Below are 11,445 nucleotides of genomic sequence, written 5' to 3'. Positions count from 1 at the left end.
GGGTGCCGGACTCGGCGCGGCGGCAGCATCGTGCGCGAGGAGGACGACGCGGGGTGGGCCGGCGCTCGGCTGGGCCTCGGCCCGGTCGGGCAGCGCGCCGTTTTTTTTTAAATACGTTCCGCGGAAAAAAATTCGTAGAAAAATAAATAAAAGTCCAAAAAAGATAAAATAAATTTTCCCCGTCTAGTTAGAAAATCTAGAATAGGGTGAACATTTTTTTGACACAAAAATAATTTTTGAAAACATGCAATATTTTTAATGCAATTAAAATTGCAAATAAATTCCAATAAATGATTTTAACACTTTTCCTCCAATATTTCAATTGTTTTGGAGAAGTCATATTTTCTCCTCTCGTTTATTTTTAAATGAAATATTTTTTTCGGAGAGAAAATAAATAAAACCAAAATCCTCGTTTTATAATTTGATGAAAATGAAATATGAAAATTTGAGAAAATCCCCAACTCTCTCCGAGGGTCCTTGAGTTGCTTAGGATTATCGAGGATTTGTCAAAATACAATAAAATATGATATGCAATGATGATCTATGTATAACATACCAAATTGAAAATTTGGGATGTTACAAACCTACCCCCCCTTAAGATGAATCTCTTCCTCGAGATTCGGGTTGGCTAGAAAACAGGTGGGAGTGGTCCTTCCGTAGATCTTCCTCTCGCTCCTAGGTGGCTTCATCTTCCGTGTGGTGACTCCACTGAACTTTGCAAAACTTGATAACCTTACTGCGGGTAACTCGGCTGGCATACTCAAGAATCTTGACTGGTTTCTCCTCATAGGTCAAATCACTTTCCAGCTGAATCGCTTCGAGTGGCAAAGTATCTCTCAATGGTATCTCAGCCATCTCTGCGTGGCACTTCTTCAACTGGGAGACGTGAAATACATCATGAACTCCAGACAATCCTTCGGGCAATTCCAGTTTGTAGGCAACCTCACCCATACGTTCCACAACTCTGTATGGTCCGAAAAAACGGGGCGCTAACTTTCCCTTAACTCCAAAACGCTTCACTCCTCGAAGTGGTGATACTCGAAGATACACTCTGTCTCCGACTTCGTGGACTATCTCCTTTCGTTTAGAATCAGCATAACTCTTCTGCCTGGACTGGGCTACCTTGAGCCTATCGCGAATCAACCTTACTTTCTGTTCAGACTCCTTAATCAAATCTGGTCCAAACAACTGACGGTCTCCAACTTCGTCCCATAACAACGGTGTTCTACACCTCCTTCCGTACAAGGCTTCGAAAGGGGCCATCTTCAAACTGGTCTGATAACTGTTGTTATACGAAAACTCCGCATATGGCAAATTCTCGTCCCAACTAGATCCATAATCTAGTGCACAAGCTCTCAACATGTCCTCCAAAATCTGGTTGACTCTCTCGGTCTGTCCATCTGTCTGCGGGTGGAAAGCTGTACTAAATTCTAGCCTCGTTCCCAATGTTTCATGTAACTGCTTCCAAAACTTCGAGGTAAACTGGGTTCCTCTGTCTGATACAATGGTCCTTGGAACTCCATGCAAACATACGATCCTGGTCATGTATATCTTTGCCAACTCAGCACTGGTGTAAGTGGTCTTCACTGGAATGAAATGAGCCACTTTCGTCAAACGGTCGACTACAACCCATATTGCGTCATAGCCTGAACGAGTCCTGGGTAATCCTGTGATAAAATCCATGCCTATTTTATCCCACTTCCATTCGGGTATCGGCAATGGTTGTAGCAATCCTGCTGGCTTCTGGTGCTCTGCCTTCACTCTCTGAAACACATCACAAACTGCTACATATTCCGCAATATCCTTCTTCATTCCGGTCCACCAGAAAGTATTCTTCAGATCCAAATACATCTTGGTATTCCCTGGGTGAATTGAGTACGGTGAATCGTGGGCTTCTTGTAAAATCAACTTCCTGATCTCCGGATCATTTGGCACATATACGCGATCCTCAAACCATAAGGTATCGTGCTCATCCTCACGAAATCCCTTGGCTTTTCCTTTGCTCATCTTCTCCTTTATCTCTTCAATTTCCTTGTCTGTCTTCTGAGCTTCTCTGATCCTTTCCATCAAGGTAGACTGAATCTCCAATGTCGCTAAATAGCCTCTTGGGACTATCTCCAAACATAGCTCGCGAAGGTCCTCGGCTAACTCCTGAGGTAATTCTCCTGTAATGAGGGTGTTGACATGACTCTTGCGGCTCAACGCGTCTGCTACTACGTTAGCCTTTCCTGGGTGATAATGCAATCTCATATCATAATCCTTTATGAGCTCCAACCATCTCCTCTGTCTGAGATTTAACTCGTTCTGCGTGAAAATATACTTCAAACTCTTGTGATCCGTGTACACCTCACAATGGTTTCCGATGAGAAAGTGTCTCCATGTCTTCAATGCATGCACCACGGCTGCTAACTCCAAATCATGCGTAGCATAATTCTTCTCATGCGGTTTAAGTTGTCGTGAAGCATATGACACAACTCTTCCTTCCTGCATAAGCACTGCTCCAAGTCCTCGACGAGAAGCGTCGCAATAAACTTCATAATCCTTGCGTTGATCTGGCAGAATCAACACTGGTGATGTAACCAATCGTTTCTTCAACTCTTGGAAACTAGCTTCACATTCCTCAGTCCAATTAAATTTGGTGTCCTTCTTCAATAGCTCAGTCATGGGCTTAGCAATCTTCGAGAAATTCTTGATGAATCTTCGGTAGTATCCTGCAAGTCCAAGAAAACTCCGGATTTCTCCAACTGACGTGGGTGATTCCCAACATGTCACTGTGTCAACCTTGGTAGGGTCTACTGCTACTCCTTCTCCAGAAATAACATGTCCAAGGAATCCAACTTCCTTCAGCCAAAACTCACACTTGCTGAACTTGGCGTATAGCTGATGTTCTCTGAGCTTCTCAACTACCAATCGCAAATGTTCCTCATGCTCTTCCTCATTCTTGGAAAAGACTAAAATATCGTCAATGAACACCACGACGAACTTATCCAAAAACTCCATAAACACTTTGTTCATCAGGTTCATGAAATAGGCAGGTGCGTTAGTCAGACCAAATGACATAACGGTGTACTCATACAATCCATATCTGGTGGTAAAAGCCGTCTTAGGTATATCCTGCTCTCGAATCTTTAACTGATGGTATCCTGATCGTAGATCGATCTTGGAAAATACTTTAGCTCCTTGCATGCGGTCAAACAAATCATTGATCATCGGCAGTGGGTACTTGTTTTTGATGGTCACTTCATTCAATCCACGGTAATCAACAACCATCCTCAGCGATCCATCTTTCTTCTCCACTAGAAGTACTGGTGATCCCCAAGGTGACTAACTTGGGCGAATATAGCCTTTATCCAGTAACTCCTTGATCTGCTTCTTGATTTCCTCCAAATCTTTTGCGGGCATCCTGTACGGTCTCTTAGATATTGGCCCTGTGCCTGGCAAAAGTTCAATCAAGAACTCAATGTCTCTATCCGGTGGCATGCCTGGCAACTCTTCTGGAAATACATCCGGATAATCCTTCACCACTGGTACTTCCTCCTGTACAACTCCTGATAAGGAATTCACTTGAGTCCTCTTCGGCATATGCCTGGATACATACTTAATCCTTTTTCCTTCTGGGGTGGTAAGCAAAATCGTCTTGCTGTCACAATCGATGTTTCCTCCATACAACGATAGCCAATCCATTCCCAAAATCACATCCAAACCTTGCGACTCCAAAACTATGAGGTCTGAGGGGAAAACATGCCTACCAATGGCCAATGGTATCTGAAAACATCCTTGGCTGGCCATATACTCTGCTCCTAGCGAGGTTAGTAACATAGGGGTTTTGAGAACTTGGGTGGACAGCTTAAACTTATTCACAAATCCCCTTGATATGTATGAATGCGATGCACCAGTATCGAAAAGAACGGTTGCAGTAAATGACTTAACCAAAAACTTACCTATTACTGCATCAGGCTGAGCTTCAACCTCCTCCACGCTCACGTGGTTCACATGTCCTTTGTTGAATGGGTTCGGCTTCTTCCCAGAGCTTCCATTGCCATTTCCATTTTGGGCTTTAGGACAATCAGTTGCATAATGTCTAGTCTTCTGGCACTTGAAACAAGTAACATGGCTTAGATCCCTCTTGGCTGGGGTAGATGGGTTGGTACGGTTCTGTCCTTTGGTTCCTCCATTCCCATTACCATTCTTGGAGCCATTATGGTTGTGCGAACTACCTCCTCCATGGGTATGATAAAACTGTCCTCCCGGCTTCGGGGCAAATCGTGGCTTCTGCTGAGCTCCAGAATTGTACTTCCCTTGTCCACACTTCCTCTTACGATTCTCAATTTGCTGTTGCTTCCCTTCAATCATGAGAGCTCTATCTACTAGCTCCTGGTAGTTGTTGAAGGTTGCTACCATGAACTGCATACTCAGTTCATCATTCAGTCCTTCCACAAAATTTCTCCTGCTTGGCAGCATCTGTGGCAACGTCATCTGGTGCATAACGTGCTAACTTACTGAAATCCTCCACATACTGGCCTACGATGCGTCCTCATGGCGTAGGTTGCGAAACTCACGCTTCTTCATAGCCATAGCTCCTGCTGAAACATGAGCTGTACGGAAAGCTTGCTGAAACTGGTCCCATGTGACAGTGTCAATAGGGTGCGTGGCTGTATAATTCTCCCACCATGATGCTGCGGGTCCATCAAGCTGATGTGCGGCAAAACGCACTCTTTCCGCATCGGTGCATCCTGCAGTGGTCAACTCCCTTCCAACTTTGCGGAGCCAATCATCTGCAACAATCGGCTCGGTGCTACTGGAAAACACCGGCGGGTTTAGCCTTAAGAAACGGGCTAAGTGATCAACAGGTGGTGGTGGCGGTGGGTTGTTGTTGTTGTTGTTGTTGCCTTGGTTCTGTTACTAACACTTGCATCAGGCATTCTGTTGCTGAATCAACTGGGTGATCTCCGGTGGGAAAACAAATCCGGTGTCGCGTCTCGGAGGCATCTGATAGGTTAGAAAAGATGAGAGTTAAGAATAGAATGAGGTCTAGAGGGAAAACACTACCCATATGCTCATGAGACAAATACAATCAATATCACTCAATCAATTCAAACAAGGCATAACAATCGATCTAACTAGCATTACAAAGTGCTTGAACTATACTATTAAATGGGGGAAAACTACTACTGATATGGTAGTCTACTAGAAATTCTGATCCGTTGAAGACTCCATGATGTCTGCTCCAGCTTCGTCAACATAGTCATCTTCACTTGGTTCCGAGTCGGTGTCGTCGATGATGATGTAGTTATCCGGACAAGTGCATTCGTCATCCTTTGCTTTCGGCACTGGATTTCCCATGAATACTCCAATCTTCTTCTCCAGGTCGTCATTCTTCCCTACTAGTGCGATGATTTCCTCCAAATAATCCTCGCGTGTAGCCTTGAGTTCTTCTTCCAGCTCCTTGATCTTGGTTAATGCCTTCTTCAGTTCTTCCTTGTCCGTGCACATCTGGTTCTCCTGGCGACGAATATGTTGGTTTTGCTCCTGGATGAAAGCTGCAATTGATCCATCCTTCTTGGTTCTGATCATCTCCCATTGCGCGTCTCGGCGTCCACAAATCTGATAAATTGTATCCTTAAGCTCCTGGTGGTAGACTTCTCCAATGCATCCCATGGCGATGTGTGCGGCCATGCTCTTCCCTAAACTCCAGGTTGGTGCTTCAAAAACCAATCTTATGGGTTCAGTAACTGGCATAAACGTCCTTCCTGGAATGTGAACTTGAATCTTCCAGCTCTCCTCTTCGGGTACTGTGGCGTTGTAGGTTCCGGTGATGCTTGGTATTCCTATGTTCAAATACTTTGTGACTTCCTTCAAGTGTCGACCAAAAGGCGTGTCTTCATCTGGTTGCGTGAACTTGCTCCTTGCATCCGCCATTCCTAAAAGAGTAGAAAAAGGAGAGGGGTCAGAAATGAGAAGAGAGAAGCTTTCTAGGGCTTAAGCTTAGTGGTTGTGTCCTTCAGTCAGCGTGTGCTCTGATACCACCTTTGTAGCGACCAGACCTCAAATGATCTGTGCTGCTGTGCACCAGTGTCATCCCTGGATCAGTAATGCTGACACGCACAGTATAAATGGAGGATTTATAACAGAGTAGCAATCACACACTTATTACATCGAATATCTCCAAAGAGAATAAGTATGATAAATATGGCTTAAGGCCATCTAAATACGATAACAGCGGAAGACTTGGAAGATAAGTGAGTCCATCAACTCCAGCGGCATCACTGAGTATAAGACCACGACCTAAGGCACCTTACTCGTCGTCTGAAAATTCTGCAACATGAAACGTTGCAGCCCGAAAACGGGTCAGCACATAGAATATGCTGGCAAAGTAACACATAGAGAATAATGAACAATAATAAGGCTATACTACATGCATATATGGCTGGTGGAAAGCTCTATGGTTACAGTTTTTGCGAAAAGCCAATTTTTCCCTACTGCAAAGGAATAAATTTTATTTAACTATCATGGTGGTTGTTAAACATTGAGATGGTTGACAGCATCTCAATCCCAATTAAGAATCATTATTAACCCAACAAAATTAATTAAAAGTAACATGGTGATGAGATTCAAATGATAATCCAGGTACTAGATACTCAAGTTGTCCCTAACCGGGGACACGGCTAACCATGATTAGTTTGTACACTCTGCAGAGGTTTGCGCACTTTTCCCCACAAGACTCGATCGCCTCAGCTTGATTCTCGCACTGCGTGATGTTTGAGAAACGGATGACCGAGACATAGTCTTTCAGGAACAATCACTCTTTACTCCGGGTGGACCGGTACACCTACTTTCCCCTACATCTGCTAGCCCACCTCTTCAAGAGATCATGTAACCTACTCAACTATGCTAGAGCCCACAATAGCTTGTGGCTGCATACGGAAGTTTCTAGCATGAATAATCTTATGATCCCTTTGAGCCTGGGTGGCGGTCCTTATACAAACAGACAACACTGGATTCTCCAGGTGCCTCAATCCACCCAGATGTGAGTTTTAGTTGCCACCTTAGGTAAACCATAATTAACAATCTCACATCTGTCATGAATATCACTCAAACCCAATCCACGTCTACGAGCATAGCATGGCATTATAATAGCAACGTAGAAGTAACTCCCAAGGGTTTGATGAAAGAACAGGTAATAGGTACTACCTCAACTACTTCCCAATACCCACAATTTAATTAGATCCTAATCATGCAATGTTTGAGGAATAGATCTAATGCAATAAAAACTGGGTATGGAAGGTATATGATCAATGTGTACCTGCATTGCTGATGATCCGCGAAACCTAGCGATTCGAAGTAACAAGCGGCACACTCCGGGTACTCTATCGCAAACAAACAAGCAATCAATCAGTACTCATCTAATGCACAGGTAAAACTCGAATGAAAGATCCAACCAGAAAGTTCAACTTAAGAACTCCGGTTTGCAAAAAGAATCAACTCGAACGAAGCAACGAAAGTCAAACTGCGAAAGAAACAAGCTTCGTTTACTAATCTGGATCTAGGTCAAATTTTACAGTAGCAAAAACTTGTTTGAGTAGGCTAAACGGAAAGAGAATTTCGAGACGAAACTCTAGGCGCTTGAATCGCCTGATTCCGATAAACGAGCGAAAAGTTAAACAGAAACTAAGATTCGATCAGAAATCAAATCTGAGATAATCGCGGAAAAATCAGACAAAAAAGAAAAACGGACGAACGGTTAAAGAACGGACGTTCGTTAACAGAGAAAATTCGACGAACGCGTTCGCTGAAACGAACGTGTCAGTGAACGCTCACAAAATAACAAAACCTAAAAAAAACCGATCTAGGGTTTTTTTTCTTTTTTTTAAAATGAACGGTTTTTTTAAAAAAACAAAACCGGCAACCGAACGGCGGCGAGGTACCTCGTCGGGGCGGCTCCGTTGGGGCTCCGGCTGCTCCGGTCGAGGGGCGCCGAGGGCGGCGGGGCTCGGCGGGCTCGGGGGAGGGCGAGGGCGCGAGGGGGCGGCGAACGGCGAGCGGCGGCGGCGGCTCGAGGCTTCGGCTCCGGCGGCGGCGGGGTGCGGGGCAGGCGGCGGCGGCGGGGTGAGAGAAGAGGGGGGGCGGCGGCTATAAATAGAAGGGGGGCGGTGGCTTGGAGGAGGGGGCAGAGGCGGCGGGGTCCTGAGCGGGTGCCGGACTCGGCGCGGCGGCGGCGTCGTGCGCGAGGAGGATGACGCGGGGTGGGCCGGCGCTCGGCTGGGCCTCGGCCCGGTAGGGCGGCACGCCGTTTTTTTTTAAATACGTTCCGCGGAAAACAATTCGTAGAAAAATAAATAAAAGTCCAAAAACGATAAAATAAATTTTCCCCGTCTAGTTAGAAAATCTAGAATAGGGTGAACATTTTTTTGACACAAAAATAATTTTTGAAAACATGCAATATTTTTAATGCAATTAAAATTGCAAATAAAATCCAAATAAATTCCAATAAATGATTTTAACACTTTTCCTCCAATATTTCAATTGTTTTGGAGAAGTCATATTTTCTCCTCTCGTTTATTTTTAAATGAAATTTTTTTTCGGAGAGAAAATAATTAAAACCAAAATCCTCGTTTTATAATTTGATGAAAATCAAATATGAAAATTTGAGAAAATCCCAACTCTCTCCGAGGGTCCTTGAGTTGCTTAGGATTATCGAGGATTTGTCAAAATGCAATAAAATATGATATGCAATGATGATCTATGTATAACATACCAAATTGAAAATTTGGGATGTTACAGTAAGCTCATTACACTGCCCGGGCAGTGCGCCAGAGCTGCCAGTTGTAGTGTAAACTCAAATCACATCATTACTATCTGTCTTATTTTTTATTATTTGCCACACTATGCAAATTTAGTCACACCTCAGTCAAATTACATTAGTACTATCTACATTATTTTTTTGACATCCTTCAAATGAACCCAAATTACATGAGTACTATCTACCATCATGACTAGGATGCATGACAAGTTTCGTACCTTTTTGCCACTTTATGAATTTTCTACAATTTTTTCAGAGAAAACACTTAAAACACTAACCGGACGTGACGCAACGTGGTATTGGTGTCGAAATACGATCAATTTTTGGATTCAGTGTGGGGGTGGGCATACCAACTCACTTGCAAAATTTCAAGCAATTCTGAAGATGGCAAAAAATTGAACTCGTTCTCCGGAGGCCGTTCGGGTAGGAGCGAAGGCCCCTTCCGGAAGCAGTTTTTTCGACATCTTTGAAATGAACCCAATTTTTTTTCATAGTGTTCTACCATCATGACTAGGATGCATGACAAGTTTCGTGGCTTTTTACCACTTTACGAATTTTCTACAATTTTTTCGGTCAAAACACCTAAAACACTGACCGGACGTGACACAACGTGGTATTGGTGTCGAAATACGTTCAATTTTTGGATTCAGTGTGGGAGTGGGCATACCAGCTCACTTGCAAAATTTGAGGCCATTTCGAATATGTCAAAAAATTGACCTCGTTCTCCGGATACCGTTCGGGTAGGAGCAAACGCCCCGTCCGAAAAGTAGTTCTTTTTTCGACATCCTTCAAATGAACCCAATTTTTTTTCATAGTGTTCTACCATCATGACTAGGATGCATCTCAATTTTCGTGATTTTTTGCCAATCAAATCATTTTGTACGATTTTCACGACGAAAACATAGTAAACCACTCTTCGGACATGCCGCAACATGCGTTTGGTCTGCGAATACGTTCAAATTTTAGTTCAGTGTTCGGCGTGGGCATATCAACTCATTTGCAAACATTGAGGTAATTCTCAAGGGTGTTTTTTAATGTATATACACATAATTTATAAAGTATAAATAAACATACATATGTATAAACAATTGTGATGTTTTCTTATATATTTCATAATTTTTTTATAATGTATAAATAAACACATTAGTAAAAGATAATTTCTGAATATTAATAAAAACACAAAAAAACAATATAAATGACACGGGGTGTCTGTCCGGATAGTTTTTCGTTTATTTTGCATCTTTCCTTTGTTCTTTCAACAATTTTCGGGTTACAATATTTTTAACAATATTGATAATGTTCGAATAGCACGATAATTCATTACATCATTAAATAAAGCATAACGATTTTTTTAGATAAACCGATCCGACTTCATTCAAAATTAAACATAAACTTAAACTGCTCCGACTACATAACTTAGAACCGAACTAAAATTTGAACATAAACTTAAATTAAACATTAACTTGAACCTAAACCTAAACCTAAACCTAGACTACTCCTCGTCGCTGCCGCCGGTGAGGTCTATGACCGGTGCCATGCCGCCGTCGCCGTCGTTGCCGCCGTCGTCGCCGTTGGACTCATCGTCCGACCCCCACAAGCCTGCCTCCTCCCGCGCCTGCTGCAGCTGCACTACTGCCAAGGCCGCCTCCCGGTCCGCGGCCTCGCACGCCGCCGCCGCGGCCGCTGTCACGACCGGTTTTTCAATAAAATATTTATTGAGAGACCAATCCCCTTTTACGGACCAGTAAAGAAGAATTCCTTCTCACTGGTAGACAATATCTTGGTCACAGAAGAAAAATACAGGAGTACTAAATATAATACAAGGTTGAGCGGAGACTGCTCAACAATTTATTACATGCACGCCGATAAAACATAACGGCGGATAGGGTGGCATAACTACTAACTCACGATAACAACGGTGGTGGAAATATCACCGCGGAGTGGGGGATATGACTCCTGAAAACTATAGCTCTTCGAGCGTCGGAGTGAGGCTCGAGGAGACTTATTGCGGGTGGCGGAAGCGTATATGATACAAGTGACCAATATCCAGGATAGCACGGGACTAACTGGGATTCCTCTAGGCGTCGGACTCACTATCAAACTCTTCATCCAAATCAACAAGCCAGGTGAGTACTATGAAAGTACTCGCAAGACAGTTCGGACATAAGATATAACAAATGTAAACATGAAGCATAAGAACAGAATAACAAGTGCGTTCAGACATAGAGACAATAATGCATGGGGAAAAATAACAAAGAAGTCGGGCGGTAGTCCTCCCGAAATTTCGAAATAAATACTGGGTGCCAAACGAGGGTCTGAATGACTCCTCGAGAGGAAACTGCAAGAATAATAATACTCGTGCCAAACGAGGGTCTGAATGACTCCTCGAGAGGAAAATGCAAGAATTATAATGCCGCAGTCGGGCGTCGGGGCGACACCACATAAAGGGCTTATAACAGAAAATAAAAGACAGTGCGTGCCACAGTCGGACGTCTGAGCGACATCACATAAAGGCCTTATATTGAAAGTAAGAGACAAACATGCCACAGTCGGATGTCTGAGCGACATCACATAAAGGGCTTATATTGAAAGTAAGAGACAAACATGCCACAGTCGGACGTCTGAGCGACATCACATAAAGGGCT

Source organism: Triticum aestivum, chromosome 2D (genome assembly GCF_018294505.1).
Source record: "Triticum aestivum cultivar Chinese Spring chromosome 2D, IWGSC CS RefSeq v2.1, whole genome shotgun sequence".
Lineage (NCBI taxonomy): Eukaryota > Viridiplantae > Streptophyta > Magnoliopsida > Poales > Poaceae > Triticum > Triticum aestivum.
This window is presented reverse-complemented; position numbering follows the sequence as displayed.